Source organism: Cebus imitator, unplaced genomic scaffold (assembly GCF_001604975.1).
Source record: "Cebus imitator isolate Cc_AM_T3 unplaced genomic scaffold, Cebus_imitator-1.0 Scaffold100, whole genome shotgun sequence".
Lineage (NCBI taxonomy): Eukaryota > Metazoa > Chordata > Mammalia > Primates > Cebidae > Cebus > Cebus imitator.
In genome coordinates this window covers 3,018,279-3,038,735 of record NW_016107415.1, presented here as the reverse complement: position 1 = coordinate 3,038,735, position 20,457 = coordinate 3,018,279, and the positions used below count along the sequence as shown (strand labels likewise).

The 20,457-nt window shown below is 38.9% G+C and overlaps 1 protein-coding gene and 1 long non-coding RNA gene across 6 annotated transcripts in view; one reads left to right on the top strand and one right to left on the bottom strand.

Moving 5' to 3' along the window:
- Positions 1–20,457, bottom strand: part of CTNNA2 (catenin alpha 2) — a 1,139,443-nt gene that overhangs the window by 433,504 nt on the left and 685,482 nt on the right. The gene's annotated exons all lie outside the window — the stretch shown is intronic.
- On the top strand, positions 13,982–19,246 carry LOC119472424. The gene is made up of 3 exons (XR_005201577.1): positions 13,982–14,066; positions 17,863–18,123; positions 19,169–19,246. It is a non-coding gene; the product is annotated as an uncharacterized LOC119472424 (long non-coding RNA).

The following is a 20,457-nucleotide window of genomic DNA, read 5'->3' as shown; positions in this document are numbered from 1 at the left end:
AAATATAGTTTTGCCTGGTCTTTTCATCAATCTGTAAACTGCTGTCAATTAACATAGGATGTCCTGAAGTTCTGCCCAACTCCAGGCACGATAGAGCTGTCACCTTGTTGATTGAGCAAATATCTCTGGCCCCTCAGCCTCTTCCCATAAAATGGGTCATAAGCAGAGACCCACAGTAATTTTATTCTCGCCTTCCAAAGCCCAAAGCAGTTTACCTCTCTGTGGGTAGAGCCAGACGTATGGGGATCAAGAGAGAGAGGTTTCCAAGGTTGGTGAAAAGAGAGATATTGAGAAGTACTCGACACCTCAACTAGTCCACCTTTTCAACTCATCCCCAAGTTGGAAAAAATAAATAACCTCTAGCTGATTGGTGTTACATTGGAATATTCATATTTAGAAGCACTTTCCTGGGAGTTAGGTAACAGGTAAATGCAAGCATATTGAAAGGATACATCATAATGAGTTATTAACCTGTGATATGGCCTCATTCATAAATGAGATCCTTTTGCAACAGTTCCCATGAAGGATGATGGCCTGTGCAGAGATTTTCAAAATGTTTTCTGAGGGTACTGTGCTCTGCAGAGGAGGCTCAGGTGTGCAGGAGGTCAAGTGGGCCTGCCCCTAACCCCTTTCCCCATTTCAACCACAGTGGCTCTGCTGTTAACTGCTGCTAGCTTGGGTTCTGCATTTCACTTCGGGCAAAACAAATGATCAATAGCAACAAAATCATTACACAGTTTTTATAAAATGAAAATCACAGTTTAGTGGAAAGAGTGAAAATGTGTACCCAGCAATATCTAATATAGTGCCTACAATAATTAAGAGTCAATTATCACTGCCTCAGAGCAGGTTTGGATTTGGGAATAAGGAATTAACAGTTCTCGAAAGCCATGGGCTTTCAGTGCACTGAATGGGTCAGACACTGAGCAAGAGCTTTAATTTGTAGGTCCTCTGTGGGGAAGGCATTAGGCCCATTTTATAGGTAACAAAACTGAAGCTTCGAGATTTAAATGATTTGCACAGAATTACACAGCTGCTGAGTAGCAGAGCTGGCAGTCAACTCAAGGTGTCTTTGCACCCTAAGACACTGGGTTCCTGAGGAGGAGGATGAAGTTACAGGTTTAGAGACTAACGTAAAAATGGGCACCTCGGGACCGTAATTTAAGCTTTGCTTGCTTATAAATATATGTCAACCAGCCCTACTGTGTTTGCTTGAAAATCAACATAGAAACTGTTCATCTGGTTCATTATCACTTTGTGGGGATAAGAAGTACAAATAGGCTGGGCATGGTGGCTCATCCCTGTAAGCCCAGCACTTTGGGAGGCCAAGGCAGGCAGATCACTTGAGTTCAAGAGATCAAGAACAGTTTGGTCAACATGGTGAAATCCTATCTCTACTAAAAATTAGCCAGGTGTGGTGGTGCATGCCTGTAGCCGCAGCTACTCAGGAGGCTGAGGCACAAGAATCGCTTGAACCTAGGAGGCAGAGATTGCAATGTGCCAAGGTCGTGACACTACAGTCCAGTCTGGGTGACAGAGTGAGACTTCATCTCAAAAAAAAGAAATAGCTTATGCTAAGCCAGGCCCCGGAGAGATCTTTCCTGATGATGTCTGTGGATATTTTCTTTATTATTATTGTTAGTCTTAGTTAGAGAGACTATGGCAAATTACTTATAAACAACAAAAATTTGTTTCTTACAGTTCTGGAGGTTGGAAGCTCAAGATCGGGGTGCCAGTCTGGTTGGCTTCTGGGGAGGGCCCTCTTCTGGGCTGCAGACTGCCAACTTCTCCTAGTATCCTCATGTGGCAAAAACAGAGATAGCCAGCTCTATGGCTTCTTCTTATAAAGTCACTGATCTCATTCATGAGGGCTCCACCCTCATGATCTAGTAACTCCCAAAGGCCTCACCTCCAAATACCATCACAATGAGATGACAGTGTCAACATATGAATTTGGTTACACACAAACACTCAGTCTACATTATTATTATCATTGCTAGTTTCCTTTTTAAACTGCTGTGCCTGATGCAAAAAGTGTGTTCAGAAAGTGTGTAATAGGATGGCTTTAATTTGACATTAGAAATGGAAACTCTAAAGTTATCTAAAAAACTATCTCTGCATACTAATGAGAAGATGTGTCTAGGGTGAATTATTTATTTAAAAACTGTAAAACAACATATATGATTAGGATCCTATCAAAAATTTATATTTACATATGTTTACTCTTACAGGGAGAAAGTTCTTCCATAAACCACTCCAAGCATTTAACAGCAGTTATCTTTGGAGGTAGGATTACTGAAGATACTCATTTTCTACATTACGCTTTTCTGTAATATTGGAATGTGATATAATATGCATAGCAACATTTTTGTAATCAGAAAAACAATAAAGATATAAATTCTAAATGTCTATGCTAGCATTCAGGTGTTCACTATTTAACTTACTCATGTATAGCTTTAGCCAGGCTGTTGGCTGAGGAACCTCTAACTGGTCAAAATAACTTGCAGGTACAGCATACCATCAGAATATTTCTTTTTGTACAAGCACAGATGTGAAATATTTTGATGGTGTACTTCAGGCAATATGATCAGGTTGTTTTGTGTGTGTGTGTGTCTGTGTGCATGTAGGAGAATGAGTGAACTATGACAAAAATGTTCAAATGAGAATGAGATCTGAATACTGGTTATGGAGAATATTTCAAAAATTTGTGGCAGGATAAAAATACTCTGGGCTAGGTACAGTAGCTTACTCCTATAATCTTAGCACTTTGGGAGGCCGAGGCAGGTGGATCACCTGAGGTCGAGAGTTCAAGACCAGTCAGCCTGGCCAACATGGTGAAACCCCATCTCTACTAAAAAATTGCAAAAATTAGCTGGGCTGGGCATAGTGGCACGAACCTGTAATCCCAGCTGCTCAGGAGGCTGGGGCAGGATTATTGCTCAAACCTGGGAGGTGGAGATTGTAGTGAGCCAAGATCATGCCACTGCACTCCAGCCTGGGTGACAGAGCAAGACTCTGACTCAAAAAAGAAAAAAAAAAAAAGAATAAAAATACTCTGAAAGGCTAGTTTTTAGTGTGACAGAATGACAGATATTGTTTGCAAATGATATTTTCATTCATCACAAAGATGCTGTTGGTTTCATGATGAATTCTCAGTCTTCCTTTCTGCATACTATGATATTGGCTATTTGCTTTAAAATTCTTTTAGAAAAAAAGAGTAAGATATGTGTGTTCTTTGGTTTAAATCCCATTAAAGGAGCAGTTTATTGCCTTCATCAGGAATTCACACCTTCAGGGGTGGTCACAAGTTTCCCCCAGAAAAGCTGCACAGTATAGGTTGCCAATGCACATGCTCTTCAGTATATTTCAATTAACATCAAGGGCTTTGCATGACAAATATTAGAAATGGCTTTTCATTGGTGAAATTATTGGCCAGTTAATTAACACAATGGATGATTTATGGGTGAAAATACTGATATTTAACATTGTGAATTGGCTAAAATATTTTAGAGATATTGCCCAGAGTGGATCTTTAGGGAAGATACATGAGGCCCTGAGCCCTAAATGCTTCTGTGCCTCAAGACGGAAATGCAGAATTTCTGCCTGCCTGCTCATTCCTGTAAGGTAGCAATCCTGCCTCTCAAAGGTAGCAGGTTTACCTCAAGTGCTTCTTTCATGCAAGGTATTGTTCAGAGCACCTGCTAAAACAGGAAATTGATAATCCCTCAATACATTTTTTTGAGAATAGCTTTCTTTATAATTGTTAGCAGTATAACAAGTTAGTAGCTAAAGCTCTCCTACCTCAAACATTTTGGTAGCTACCATTTATCTGTCTTATCTATCTGTCTACCTATCCACCCATCTATTTATCCATCTATATTTAACAGTTGCACATTACCAAATTGGTTACTAGGTTATTTGTCAACACTATTTCTAAACAAACAAACAAAAATTAAAGCACATATGAAAAGAAGTCATAATGATTTTGGATAAGAATGGACGGGATTGATTGATCTGTGTACATTTGTAGAGGTATAATCCTTCTGTAAATAATGCCAATTTAGAAACCTTGGCAAGGTACCCTAACTCAGGGATTGGTCTTGCTTAAGCAATAAACACTTTCTGGAAACACATCTGACTTCTCTCTGAGCTACTTATCTAGATCCACAAACCACTGGATGATTTCAGTTCTTATTTTATCTGATCTCCCTTCATGTGTTACTGCTGACAATTTCTTTTTTCCTGTGGCTCCACCCTTCTTGTTCTTCTCTCAGCTGCCTGACTATTCTTTCTCAGTTTCCTTTTTTGGCTCCCTTTCTTAGTTGCTCCCCTAAGTTCTGCTGCTCCCCAGAATTCTATTCTCTGCTCTCTTCCTTTCTCTCCTTGGGCAATCTCATCAATTCAGCGGCCCTAACAGCCCTCTTTATATATGGTGTGCTGCTGCATTCCAGATCTATAGCTATATCCCTAAACCCTCTGCCACACTCCAAACACTTACGTAAAACCATTCACTCTGCCTGTGTGCCCTCAAACTCAACTTGTCCCAGGCTGAACTTAGCATCTTCCCTGGGTTCTTCACCTCCCACATTAATTATGTTCCAAGTAATGTCAATTCTATCCCTTAGTTACTCCTCATCTGTTTCCACATTTCCTCATCCCTAATGCCACAAGCCCTAGTTCAGACACTTACCATCTCTTCACTGGATTATTTTTAAGGATGCTCTCTGCCTCCATCTCGCCTCTCTCTCTACTCCAGTCTCCTGCGGTTTTAGCTGGATCTTTAAAGCACACAAAATCATATCTCTTTATTTTGCCTTCAGCATAAATTCAAACTTTCTAGCCAGGAGGCCGATGGCCCTGCTAGCCTCAATAGAGCTATCATCATTTCCATTTTTCTCTGTCTAAAAGCTCTCCCATACCACACCTCCCACCCTTCCCATAGACATAATGTCCAATACATCTCTAATTAATCTTTGTTCAATGAAAGAATAAATGACAAGACTTATTTTAGTGGATTTAAAAATATATAAAAACTATTCTCCATTCATTTCTCATGGCTATTTCAGGAATAGTCCAGTGCAAAATCAAAAAGTCCTTTATTTAGCCTCAGAGACCTTAAGCAAGCAAAGTCATGCAACCAGAAATGAATATGATGGAACAAGAATCAGACATTGAGATGCCCACCCTAGAACACAGAAGCCTCCAGATGCCAGCACTGCTTTCTCTGATTGCTTATCACTTGGTACTGGGGGCACACTTAAGGAGGAAGCCTCAGCCTTTCTCCAGACCAGCGTCTGTTAATACATCAGATGGCAAAGAAAGAATGAACTCTACATTTAGACGAAATCTATTATGCTCAAATTATTAGTGATTCATAAAAAATAAATCGGTTTATCAATTACAATGTTTTCAAGCCAAAACCATATCGAGCAAATTTGACAGACATTTAAGGGCATTCAAAACACCACCTCAGAGTGGGAGATGTGGGGGAAGAAGGGACAACCAGAATCAGAATGAGTACAGATGCAGGTAACACAGATGATAAAACAGGAACAGAGAATGCACTTGCTTCTCCTCACCCCATTATGTGTACACACCTCTTCTCTCTTTTCGCCATCCAAAACTGTATGTTTTGGTTGCTTCTCCATGGAAGCTTATTCAACGCTTGAATTTCAAAATTGAGCACGTCTGGTTCAGGAACATTGGATGTGATGTGATAGCATCTTATACATGCAAGGATTTTCCCTATACGTGCCAGTCACATATTCAGTTTAGCCCCAGATAATGAACAGGCTTCGAATTGTTCTAATCCCAGTGTGTGAATCCCTCTCCCCAGCAAGACTATGCCTGAAATCAAGGATTCCTTGGGGTCTAAATGATAATGATGTTTACAAAAGGGTTGGGACACAATGGTGTTCTAAAAATACACATTATATTCTAAAGAATCCACATCTTCATCTTTAGTGACCTGGCTGGAAACCTTCAGGTCTACAGTATGTAATGCTGTGAGCACAAAAATAGTAGATTTCCATATGATTAAGAATAGGCTGATAATTATGGGAAAAGGCAATGGTTGGTAGGAGTATTATGGCAGCTGTGAAAAGAAAACACATAAAATGGATTACCATGACAAGAAAGCTGAACAAATATAATTCATTCTAATGTGAAAGACTGTATCTAAAGTCACTTGATGATCTATGCAAAGTACTTTATAAATATATTTTAAATGCATTGTTGTGAATCAATTTAAAAAACTTTTAGTGTCAGTTGTTATTCATATTCAAGATGTCAGAACTTTGGATTTTTACACAAGTATTTCTCTTTTCTTGGATTACAAAGAAAGAAAATACTGCTGACATGAGAAACAATTTCCCTTTTGAAGTAATTGGAGTCACTTTCTATTTGAGGACTTTAAGAAATATAGACGGGTTTCAATAGAGAAGGTTTATCAATCTGGAAAACTGCAAGAGAGACAGTAAGTTAACACCAAAAGCAAACAAAAAAGAAACTCACGAGCATCCAACATCAACCTCAGGACTATACATGTTAAATGTGTGTGGTCATTTGCTGATTGAAATTTATTCCTGCTAAAGAAGAAAATTGTTTCATTTACTTCAGTTTTCATGGAAATTTTTCACCACAAATTATCCAACTTCTTTACCTTCTAAAATAAAGTTTCTTTAATCTAAATAAACCTTTATCTTCTGTCTCTGGCCCATCAGTGTCAACACCAATTATTGTGCTCTTTAGTACACACGGACAACAGGGAGAGTTATTGAGAAAGCTAAATATCTGCCATTTTTATTTCCTGGATCTGTTGGTTTTCAAAGAGGTTATTTGTTCAGCTGGTTTATACTTACTGTGTGTATGGTTGTTGTTTTTTTCATTATTCAGGTGTTGGGGGTCACATTTTCCCTGAGGTCAAGATATATTTCTTCAAAGAACTCTCCACCTTTTAGGTTTGGTTATTGCTAATCATCCAGGATGTCAGAAAGCTAAGAATATCAGAATTGTGTGTGTGACATGGTTTGGCTCTGTGTCCCCACCCAAATTTTATCTTGTAGCTGCCATAATTCCCATGTGTTGTGGAAGGGACCTGGTGGGAGATGACTGAATAATGGGTACAGGTTTTCTCATGCTGTTCTCACGGTAGTTAACGGTTTTCACAAGAGCTGATGGTTTTAAAAATAGGAGTTTCCCTGACGCTGTCGTTATCTGCTGCCATCCACGTAAGATGTGTCTCGCTCATCCTTGCCTTCTGCCATGATTGTGACCCTTCCCCAGCCATGTGGAACTGTAAGTCCATAAACCTCTTTCTTTTGTAAATTGCCCAGTCTTGGGTATATCTTTATCAGCAGTGGGAAAACAGACTAATACAGTGTGATTTGCCTTAAGGAGAAGCTTTAAAAGTTCTTTATAAGCCAATACAATCAGCTCAGGGCTTACAGGTAGCTTTTTTTTTTTTTTTATTTTTTTAAAATCTCTTGGAAACCGAGTTCTTTGCTCCATAGTTTATGGCTGGTTTAATTATTAGTTGAGCTTTGTGTTATTTTAATTAATACACTATTTTTCATATGGACATTCCAAAGTACCTTAAAACATTTTCTTAATGGAAATATTACTGAGCTGTGGAAAAGAGAAGAAAGGGAAGTCAATATCACTGATTATCAAGGTTTGCTATTAATGCAAATGAACTCTAGATTCAACCCATTTTTCTGCCTATGGTATGGCCAATAATTCCAAATGACAGCCAATCAGGGAAGCCTTCCTTCCCTTCTACCTAGGCTGGAGTAATAGCTCCTTATCTGTGTTCCTGCATCTTCTAATCTGTATGGTTGCCTGTACCACATTTTATTACAATTTTCTGTTTATGTGTTGGCCTCTCTTTTCAGACTACTGGTTACTGGAGACTAGAATTGATGCCTCAGTTTCCTGGGACCTATTTCATATAGGTGCTGAGCTATGTCTGGGTGATTAATTAATTCATCAACAGATTACAGGTACATAGAGGTTTAACAATAGGAAAATAAATTAATACAGAGTAGATCAAGCAGGAAAAGAGGGAGGAGGAGAGAAGAAGACATAATCATATGCATATTGTGCTGATAATGAAAAGTAAACAAAAACAAGGCTATGCCGCATCAGGTGAAGTTAATAGGGAAAATAAATGCAAAAATGCAGTAGAGTATGAGAAGCGTGAATGGGATAAGAATGTTTTCCTTGCTCAGTTGGGGTGGAGAAGGGAGTAGCAAATAGGGATAAATTAGGCCCATTAAAATGTAGAGAGGGCAGGAGATTAACGGTTTCTCCAAAAAGGTGGCAGTCCTGAGCTCATTCTTTAATTAGTGTTTAACGGAGAAAAGAAAATTGGGCAATTAGAAAAATAACGTTGACTCGGCAAAAACATCTCCTGTGAAAAAGCTCAGGAAGAAAAGGAATATACATTGACTACAAGATCAGTCCAGAAACATTAGGAAACCTGGCATGTTTGCTGAACACTTTTCCATGATCAGAAAAAGAAATACTGTGGATCTGATAAAACATGCCCAAATACTCTTAAACAAAAAGGCTGATTAGCATTATTTTTCATCTTTGGGAATGTAGTCAACCCTCCATACCTGTGAGTTCTACATCCATGGATTCAACCAACTGAGCATTAAAAATTTCAAAAATATATAAATTAAAACTAACAATAAATAATAAATACAAATAGACAATTCAGTATGACAACTATTTACATAGCATTTACATTGCATTAGGCATTTTAATTAATCTAGAGATGGTTTAAAGTAAACAGGAGGGTGTGTGTAGGTTATGGGTAAATACTATGCCATCTTATATCAGGGACTTAAGCATTCAGGGGTCCTGGAATCAATTCCCCCTGAATACTTAGGGATGCTTATATAATCTTTGTTTCTTCCTCAGGTATCATGGCTCCCATTACAAGACACTGAGACAGTACAGGGAAAAAAAAACAAAAAAACAAGGCTCTCAGATAGGCAAGAACACTCACTTTGATACGTCCATGCATAGGCTTATATAAAACACAAACACATACATATGCACACTATTCTTAAACAAAGTAGTATGATGATTTTCCATGAACTACAGATATCACTTACACAACACAGCATAGTGACAATGAGGAAAGCCATTGATTTAGAAATTAAAGAGCTTGGGTTTGTATTCTAGGTTCATCCCTTCTGGGCCTCATGAACTTAAGCCAGTCATCAAATACCAATTCAGAGTTTGTTTCTCATCTATAGAAAGTAAATAACAGAGTCAGCCTGTGTATATAAAACACCTGATACATTGTGTTTTATATGTAATATCTCACAGGCTGATACATAGTCTGGCATAACACAAACTACTCAATAAATACCAACTGTCTTTCTTTCTTTTCTCAAGGGTCAAAATGGGAACGTCTGATCAAATTTTCTTCTGGAACATTCCTACTCTCCCAAACAGTTGATAGCCACGGATAGTGTACTGGCTGTTGAGTCATTTAAAACATTCAAAAGTCTCCAGGAATCTAAGGGTGTTGGCTTCCTGGCTGTATCTAAGGGAAGTCAGAAACATAGGTGCCTAGGAGAGAGGTCAGGTGAGCTTCTGCGGAAACCTCTTGCCCTCTGCTATTCTTGAGAGGGAGAACAGCACATGCTCAGATCTCACACCCTTCCCGGTTCCATTTCGGTTACACTTTTTCTAAGTAGGTCAGGAGCTAATAGCCCTTTCTCCTTTATGATGACATACCTGTCCCCTGAAAGCCCATCTAAGTACATTTAACCTGCATTTACTATCCTGACCAGCGCTTTGTCCCAGGAAGGACCGAGGCTAAATAAACACCCATCTTGCGCTTCCACAGAGCTAACCTTGATGATACCTAAGATTGGTCAGCAAGGTGGTTCAATCCACTTCGCATTCTTCAAATATTTTTCTCTGCCTTTCTCCTTTGAAATGCACTGCTCTCTCCCTCATTCTGGCTGTCATCTCCAATGTGCTACTACTGCTCAGGCATTAATCTGGACAAACTATTTATGATAGCAGAGTTATTAACAGTTTACTACCCTCAGGATGATTTACATTTCTTTTGGCTGAAATATTCAAGACAGAGATAATTTTAGAAATGGTGGTTATACTGCTATATTAACAAGAATGTGTCATGGCACAGAAAATCATAGACTCTTAAAACCCTGTAGGTCTTAACTCTCTTTGATTTCAAGGATCATGTCTTCAAGTTGCTAGCCACATGGCTAGAATGGACAATTGAAAATATATGGCAGTGATTGCCTTGACTTTTCTAAATTAAAGAGTTTTGCACCGTTCCTACCAACTATGTACTGCAGTTCTTGTTTTTTTTTTTTTTTTTTTTTTTTTGAGACGGAGTCTCACTCTGTCTCCCAGGCCAGAGTGCAATGGCTCACTGCAACCTCTGTCTCCCAGATTCCAGTGATTCTCCTGCCTCAGCCTCCCAAGTAGCTGGGATTATAGGCATGTACCACCACGCCTGGCTAATTTTTGTATTTTTAGTAGAGATGGGGCTTCACTATGTTGGCCGGGCTGGTCTTGAACTCCTGACCTCATGATCTGCCCGCCTCAGCCTCCCAAAGTGCTGGGATTATAGGCGTGAGCCCCCACACCTGGCCCTATGTACTGCAGTTCTTATGGACAGTTCCACTCATTGAAGGAAAACAAAACAAAACTCATGTTGGGCATATGAGAAATAAATCAGTAAACACAATAATGAGCAATGACATCATGGGCAATAAGCCTCATGGATATAGTCAACATAAATCCTCTTCCAAGCATTTTGGGATGGGGTCATAAAATTAGGAAATTTGGCAATGAGCGGTATTTCATATTTCAACTTCAGGAGGGAATACACTGTTCTGTCTTGTGGCATTTCACTTGCAAATTTGATTCTAATTTGATTGGTTAAAAACAGACTCACACATTGAACATTGAAGAGCACACTTTTAAAAAATCAGACTAACTGGCAATCTCATAAACTGAAGAGAGGTGAATATTATGGTTTATTAAGCATAGGTTAGATGTATCCGACAAAGACACAGTCCCTAGATAATAATGCTTTATATTTTATGAGCACTTAGCTTTCACTCCTTTCACTAATTTAGCCGTATTGATACTAATTTATTTCATCTTCTCATAGACATTATTGTCCCAAATTTAATCACTTTGAAAGCAATCTCCTTTCTGTAGTCCCATGTTCCTATAAATCTGAAAGAACAAAGACCTCAAACAAGGGTAAGAGCAGAAGACATCTGTGATGTAACTGGCGAGCTCACTTCCTGAGGCATCTTTATGTGCTCTGGTGTCATGCTTGAATTTTAACAATGGTGACTTTATCATGGACTCACTACCAGCTCCTCCTCCATTGGAGTTTACTGTTTTTACCAGAATTTTTTCATGTGCATGAGGGGTGATAAGAAACCCCAAACTCTGGGTTCTAAAGCATCAATCCTTTTCTAAATGTTTTCTTATATTGTGAGTCCTGCTAGTATTTCAGAGTGACTATTGCCACAGTCATAAATCATCAGTGGGTAGGATACATGTGGAAGTGGGATGGCCAGGAGTCCATTCACATCAGAGCCTAGGAACTTATTTTCTCTCAATCTCTAGGCCAAATAAGTTAGGTAGTAGCTACCACTCAAGTAGGAAATGCTAGGGCTCTGCCTAACTAAACAAACGTTGGCACATCTCTAGGATATAAAACACAAGTATGTATACTAGCTGAGGACTCAATTACTAAGACTTGTCTACATTAAGATAATTCCATGTCAGAGTGAGAGACTGGAGGTGAGCCTGATTGGACTGAGAAGAGCTGATGCACACATCAAGAGTCAGGCTGGTATTTGCTGATGGCTCCATAGTAGACATCAGCAGGGAGGATGGAGAAGTTTGGGCAGTAGAAAATGAATGTTCTGGGAGAGCACAGGCTTGGGAGTCAACCAGATTCAGAATATAATTCTGGCTTTTATCATGACTAGTTTTACGACTTGACACAAATCACTATATGTTTATCATCTCCATTCTTGTAAGATGGGAATCATACCATCTGCCTTATATTGAGACTGTAAGGATTTGAGATATTTCATGCTGATTTCTTGGTACCTAAGATTTGACTGCATGGCTGGGTACAGTGGCTCACGCTTGTAATTCCAGCACTTTGGGAGGCCAAGACGGGTGGATCACAAGATCAGGAGTTCGAGACCAGCCTGGACAATATGGTGAAACCCCATCTCTACTAAAAATATAAAAATTAGCCAGGTGTGGTGGCATGTGCCTGTAGTCCCAGCTGCTTGGGAGGCTGAGGCAGAAGAATCACTTGAACCCAGGAGGCGGAGGTTGCAGTGAGCCAAGATCATGCCATTGTACTCCAGCTTGAGTGACTGGGCGAAACTTCATTTCAAAAAAAAAAAAAAAAAAAAAAAAAAAAAAAAAAACAACGATTTGACAGCAATAAATAATCTTTATTCTTAGGAGAGTAGGGAATAAAGTGATACATTATAATCCAAGCAAATAATCTGTTCATTTAATCATTTAAACATGAAGTCCACAAACCAACCTACTCTACAGGTGAGGCAATTTGCTAAGATTTGGGTATCCAGTGGTGAGCAATGTGAGTCTGGACCCTGCCTTCACAGATCCTACTGTCTAAGCAGCCATTAAGCAAGAAAGACACACATAAATAGTTGATTACAGACTGTAATAAGCGCTCTGAATAGAGATCTCAGTGGGAAAATAACAGTGTAGCAATGAAATAACATATTCACAGAGACCTGAACGATGAGTAGGTATTACGTTTAGAGCTTAGAGAGGAAAAGATGCCAGAGATGGAAAACAGTGTGCATGGGATATACAGAAAAAAAAAAGAGGGGGGGCAGTAGGTCTGAAGATTAAGAGCAGCCAGTGAATAAGAGACAGGATGGCTTTGGAGGACTGGGCACAGGCAAGGTTATGCAGGGACTTCAAGAATCATGTTAAAGAACTGTTTAATGCACTGGTAAGCCACTGGAGTAGTTTTGAGCAGAGATGTTGCATGATTTAATTGACTTTTTAAAGTGATCTTTCCAGAAGCTGGATTGTGTATTGGGGTGGTTGGCAAACAAAGAAACAGAAGATTATGGTAGTAGTTCAGAGACAGATGGTGATGAGTCGGCCCAAAGCGTAGCAAGTGGCTTCAGAGATGTCCAGGAAGAAGTAATCACTGGCCATTCCAGCAGCTGGGTAAAACTTTTCAGCAGGAAACTCAAAATTAGCTAATAAAAAGAGAAATCAAAGCAGAAGATAGAAAGCATTTAGGGTTGTTGAAAACTGGCAATAGTGCCACTGCTGAGCTAGTGTGGGTAAAGCAAAATAAGAATTTCTTTTCTATAAAATCTGTGTAGTGCCAAGAGATTAAAATAGGACCTTAGCTGTGACATGCGAGTTTCTGTGACTGTAGATAAGGTAGGGCATGGACTCTGAAAGTTACTAGATAGAGGCACGAGGTCACAGGAAATAGCATGGTTTACTTGATCTGAAATGATGGTCATCAATTCACTTAATATCTTATAACTAGAAATAGGATCAGTCTTAGACACTAGGAAGAGCTGGACTAACAGATGAAAGATATGAGACCCAACCTCAGGACCCAGCTGTCCCCAGGCAGCAACTGAGGATGATTGTTGTGCTTTATTAACTTAATTTGGGTATATGTTTTTTACAGTCTCTCAGTCAAAAAAATCTTTAATTACATGCATTTTACAAAAAAAGATGTTAGGTCAGGTAAAATGACACATTCAAAGACATAATTTCACTACCCTGCTACATAAGCAAAATATTACTTACCTATTTTCAGTATAATGGTGTTTTTCGTTTACTGTTTGATAGTGACGCAAAACCACTTTCTCGGGACTATAAAGAGGCCTGGGTATTAAAAGGTGTGGACCTTGTCTTCTATACAGTTTGGTTTGTGACCTGTGGTTCCCAAAGCAACACAACTTCTCCATTACCTGGCCTCAAATGATCCTCCTGCCTCGCCTTCCAAAGTTCTGGGATTACAGGTGAGAACCACTACATCTGGCATATGCAACACCAAGTGGCTGGCAAAATAATGAGCAATGTCTTTCATGTCATTCCATGAATATCGGGAAGCAAAAACACATAGGTTTTCTACTGTTTGTTTTCTAAAGCAGAAGTCTTTCTGAATTGTTTTGCATTTTTAATGTTCTAAATCATATTGCTTTTATTCTAAAAAGAGATGTTTTGGCTTTCCACCATGGGCTTAGATGGATCATTAAATCTGATTGTCTCTAGAAGTCATTAAAGGTCAATCAGAAGGACTAAGGATTAAGCTTAGACTAAGGACGAAGATTGCAAACTTGGACTCGATTTGTTAATAAACAGTTCTATTCTTGCTCACATGGAATTGTTTATATTACCTTTCAAACATGTTAAATCCAGATTCACAAACCAAAATATCACACGAATATGTTCTCTGTGCTGTTTGATTTTTTTCCCCCGGCATGAAAATCAATTTACAATGCTAATATTTCTCCAGATATGTTCTGAGTGGTACACTTTTCTTCAAATAGGCAACAGCTTTGTCTGTCTGTAAACATGCTTATAGTCCTATTGGAGCAGAGAAAAGAAGCAGGCGTTCAGAATTCAATATATGGACTATAACACTGAGAGAACACTCATACATTAGAAAGCTGTCGTCAAGAACACTCAACTGTTCCTTTACATAATTGAGTTCAACAAACATTTACTAAGAGTCTTTAAGTAAAGGACCGCTAGTTGCCACAAGGAATGAAAACTAGATAAAGCTCTTGTTCTCAAGGAAATTAAAATATACAAAGCAAACTAAATTATAGATTTTCTTCATTAAAGCCATTATTAGGCAGCAGAAGGAAGAAACAGGTTTGAATTTATGTTTGAATTTGAATTCTGAATATAGCTTGCTCTTCAAAGCAGGAATCTAAAGTCAAATAATGTATGTGTGTATATACAGACACATACACACACATACATAAATGTATGTACACACACATAAAAACAGATGCATATAGCCCAGTTTGTCAATTGCAAGTATATATTAATAGAATTTATATAATTAATATTAAGTATGTATAGTAAAGCGTGGGTATTTTTCCTCAAATAAATAAAAGATTGCCTGTCTTCTCAAGAGTATAATAGAACTTGTTATTACCTAATCTTTTTTTTTACTACCTAGAGATATTTGCCTGGTCTGGTTTTAAGCTATAATATAAACCTATACAGATACTGAGTCACACACCCACCCATCTCTCCCTACCCGCCATGCACCTCCATGCGCCTGCATACCTTAGTGTGGAAAAAAAAAACTATCACATCATGCAAAATATAATTTTGATGTTAAAGTGTGCTAAATTTGTCTCAAATTGAAAACATTCTGAAGCACTGCTAAACTTAGAATCGTTGCCCTAAGAACAACATCTCAAATTAATTTCTCTGTATTTAAAAATGGTGATGTCCTGCATTTGCCATCCATGGTATCATTGTTCTCTGGGCATGATGGTATAAAGCTTCCTAATCTGAGGCATCGGCATGTGCAAGGAGTATCTCCTGATGTAGGCCACCTTTAATAATTTAGCATGTTGACTTATACTTTCCAAACGAGTAGTCTTGTCTTAACAGTAGTAAATACAGCTACAAAGCAGTGAGGAAGGGCAATTGGCTGAGGGCACTAATTACACTTCCTTGACTTGAATTAAAATTGCTAAACAGCAAATGAGATTACCAGTCTAAAGATAATCTTAATTTAAATGCGAAGCTGCATTTATCTCATCTACAATGTAATTTTCCAGAGGTGTAGAAAAATACAATTTTAATGGGAATCCACTGTTTAAAAATATAAAGTACCTGGTCTCTCTCCCCCCACACCCTTTGATTTTGTTCTACAGGCAAGATGTGCAGACTGATTTAGAGGTCAGAATGAAACATTCAGATCCTGTCCTCATGGCCAGACATTACTTCGAGTACCATCTTCATTTTTAAGGATTAACAGCTGGCTATGGGAAAAGTAAATGCCAAAGGGGTGGGAGATGGAGGAGGAAAGAAAAATGACCTTCTCTAATCCCTGGAGCTATAAGGAACCTTACACATGATAAGAGCTCAAGCCACCATTTGATTAATGAGAAAACCCAAGGCTCAGAAAAGCCAAGTGATTTTTCTAAAAACACAGAGCAAGAAGGCAGCACTGCCCAGCAGAGATGCTGGCCTGGGATTTACAGACAGAAACTCTATGAATCCCATCTCTTTTACTTATTAGTTCTGTGACAGGCAACTTATTATCTTTGAGCCTCAATTACTGTATCTGTAAAATGGAGAAGGGAGTAATTCCAATCTCACAGGTCAGTGAGAACACATATATGCCTGACTTATATAAGTGTTCAATACAAGATGCATTTTATTGTCAATGACTTCCCAAAACCAGAACCCAAATATACTGATTCCCAGCCCAAGTTTGCTTCTATTACACTACTTTACCTTTCACTAACCCAAGACTATGGCCATGGTTTCATGAATCACACCAAACACTTTATGTATGTGTAAGCGGAAGGAGACAAAGAAACAAGAAATAATTAAGAACTAGTATTTCTTATTGGTTGATATAAATGAACATTCAGTTTTATAGTTACTAATCAACTACTACTACTAAAAACACTACAGCTTATAAGATAAAGGTCAAGGGTTTTAAAAAATCTGCTCATTTTATGAATATGAAAGTACACAAACAAAGCTGAAGGTGAATCACTGAGAATTGAGGGACAGTAATTTCAACATGAAGTTCCTCCTCATCAATGACTTATAATCCTATATACAGCTTACACACTTATAATGACTCCCAAACACACACACACACCACTACACACTCCCCAAATACACATCACAACAGCTTCATCATTCTCAGTGTGGCGAGACGAAGTAGGTGCATGACGGAGTGATTGTAGTTCTGAGGGTAGCAATAGGCGGATTCTTAGAAAAGTTTTACAGGTTAGCCCATTTTAAGATCTGTTCTACTATTCTCATTAGAAAGAAGATACAAAAAGGGAAGACAAGAAAACAAAAAGAAAGGAAAACAGAAAGGAGTTAAACCATGATGACCACTGGGCAATAGAGTATTCTTTACAGACAATCATATGGTGGTTTTGACTAAGGTGAGGCTTGTGGTAGAGGGACAACAACTTTGAATAGACAGAAGGACATCCTAGTTTCTACTTTCAGTCTTCAGTATGTAGGGTTAGGTTACATTTGGTAGAGGTTCAACATTTCTGCTACCTATCCATAAAATGAATAATTTTCCCCATCAGTGTGAAAATGAGGTAGTTAGGTCTTCCTCCAAAGTTACTTCTGAAATTCTCTGATTCCATGAATATTCGCCACTGCAGACCTCAAACTCTTTCAGAAGATGAAAAATCCCATATTTTCAATGTATAATTTTAGAGAAAATTCACTAACCAGTTTGATGAATTATGGTAGGTCCTTTTACTGGGTCCTAGTACTCTGGACAATTCTACTTTCTAGAGTGAGTCATGACTAGCCAATTAATCAGGGTTTCCTTATGTCTCAGCTTTATGTCTAGGCCTGGAGAAATAAAAGATGTCCATGTTTGGTTATATTTAACCACACCCCAAACTCTGAATTGTTGTCAGTAAACTAAACTAAGCATTGTTTGTAGATGAAATGCCTTAATCAGTACACCACAGTGTTAAAATATATATGTGAAAACTCACTCTGCCCCACAGAGATATATTAGTAAGGCAGTTTTACTTCAAACAAAAAATAATGTTTTTTGTTACTCTTCATATTTTCAAGTTTCTCTAAATAGCACTTGCTGTCCCAGTCTCAACTTTAACATGAATCAAGAGACTACGTCTAAAATTGGGTATACTGGGATTACTTATTTTCCTATTGGAACCAGTGAGGAGTGAAGAAAAAGGTGAAGAAGGGAAGAAAAAGGGCAACTGAATTGCAAGAAGTGAAACTCACTTCCATCATCCAGATTGAAGTCAGTCCCTTAATAGGATTTGCAGGGACTACATCTTAACTGGTCCTTAGCACCACTTCTGGCACATAGTAAGTACTGAATAAATAAATACTTCTTGGAAGAAAGAAAGATAGTAAATAAAGACAGCCAATAAGGAAGGGAAGACTTGATTCATGCTGGGATTTGTTGGAATACTGATAGGAAGTGTGAGTAAAGTCTTACCAAAGTTTTGTTTGTTTGTTTTTTGTTTTTTGTTTTTTCCCTACACTAGTTTCATATCTCCTACTATTCTGTTTTATGGCTTTGTTTTCCCTTTAAAAATATTGGCAATTTGCAAATTTCCTCAGATAAAGAACACAAAAGTGGTCATCTCCTGGCAAAGTAGTCCAGGAAAATGCTGATTGAACTATTTGAATAGTGTAAAGTATGTGTATGAAAGAGAACATTTCACCGAGTCAGGTTAAGGTCACCATGCATAAAAGACCCTCTCGGTCAATACACTAGAACAGCTGCAGCCTATTTTAAATGCAGCGGAACAACCTGCATTTCAGATCATTGAAATCAGCTGTCTCTGTCTCCTCCCAGGACAGCTCATAGACTAAAGAATAATCAACAGCAATGACTGAACAGCCAGCTGCCTCAGAGATGGACATTGCTGTTGTAAAAGGAATCCCTATAATTTAGAAATTAAGAAACCATATGAGATGGCATTTTAAATTGAAGAGACATCACAAAATACTCAAACAGGTGCTTAACCTGGGAGCATATTTAGGCCAGAAGCCATCAAAGCTGGAATATTATATTTTGCAACTGACCTCAGTAGTCAAACTAAGGGGCCACATAGAAGGGTAAATGCACCTGATAGAAATAATTTAAGCATGCCCTTGGAATAACCCTGTATGGCAGATGCACCTGAATGTGTGTTTTGAGCTACGGATTCCGGGAGTGGCCAACTCTGAGATTCATTTCTTATCTATAATAAACATCAGAACCCCTGGCCCACCCTGTGGAACATGGGCCATACGGAAGACTGAGGCTCTGAGTTTTGTGGGTAAATGAAGGTTGCCAGGTAGAGTTCATTAAGGGGAAAGCATTAACTGAAAATGCTATACAAACTGAAAATGCTGTTTGCAGGTGGTTGCAGTTTTCCTGCCCAGCCCACCACCACTGAGTGATGTGGTTATCTGGTCCAGCACGCCACCATCGGAGCATTTCTGCAGGTAGGTGGTTCTCCTCTTCTCTGTAATCAGCCCCTAGTAAAACCCCATGACTTGTTTGCTAGCTCTGGGTCTCCTTCAGACTTTTGAAACTAATGCCTTCCCTATTAACGTTAATAGGGGTTAACCTCATTAGTTCCTATTAATCATCATACTGGTGGCTTTAAGGTCTGGTTTTAGAGATTTAGCTTCTATGTGTGCACACACTGAATCTCTAAAACCAGACCTTAAAGCCATCAGTAATAAGTTTTTTTTCATGGATTTCCCTATTCACGGTTCCTCTGACCTCAAAGTCTTAGTTAAGTATATGCTTTTCATGAAGGAATGCACCCATTATAACATCTTCTGCTTAACTGAGGATTAAACACACAACAAAACCCCCTGATTTTTCCTCATTAGTACAAATGCTTCTTAAATATTTGACATTACTGTACTTCTTGTACCTGGAAAATTTTCTTATGGGTGAAGAATTTTTTGTTGTTTTGTGTGTGTGTGTTTATGTGTTTTGTTTACTGGTTAAGGACCGTGTCTAGTCACCTCTAGTCGGTATTGTGAGGTGGAGCTACACTGCATATGCCCAGGTATGGGCCTGGAAGTCTGTGTAGGTCTAGGTTCTACATCTTTGCTAATTTATTGTCCTTCCCTGAGCTCCTCTTTGCTCCCTTAGGAAAATAAGAGGATTAGACAATGTGATGCTGAAGGCTACTGGAACTCAGTGCTACTATCCCACGGAGGGCAAACTTTGCTGACAGCTGCCAAAGTCTCAGGATCCTGTGCTGGGGAAGGAATGGGATATGTGGTTTTGACTTCTCTTGTGGTTGGCTCAGCTAGAGCTGAGAAGTGGAGGCTGACAAGACACTGACTTCAACTGATATCAGAAGACAATCAGCGCTCAGCATTGGTAGAAATTTCTGGCCAGGCCTAGTATACTTGTTAACTGAGGAAGCTTATTAAAAAGTGACCACTGGGCCAAGCACAGTGGCTCACGCCTGTAATCCCAGCACTTTGGGAGGCCAAGGCAGGCAGATCACCTGAGGCCAGGAGTTTGGTACCAGCCTGGCCAACATGGTGAAACCCCGTCTCTACTAAAAAAACAAAACATTAGCCTGGCAAGGTGGCAAGAACCTGTAATCCCAGTTATTCACGAGGCTGAGGCAGGAGAAGCATTTCCACCTGGGGATGGGAGGGTGCAGTGAGCCGAGATCA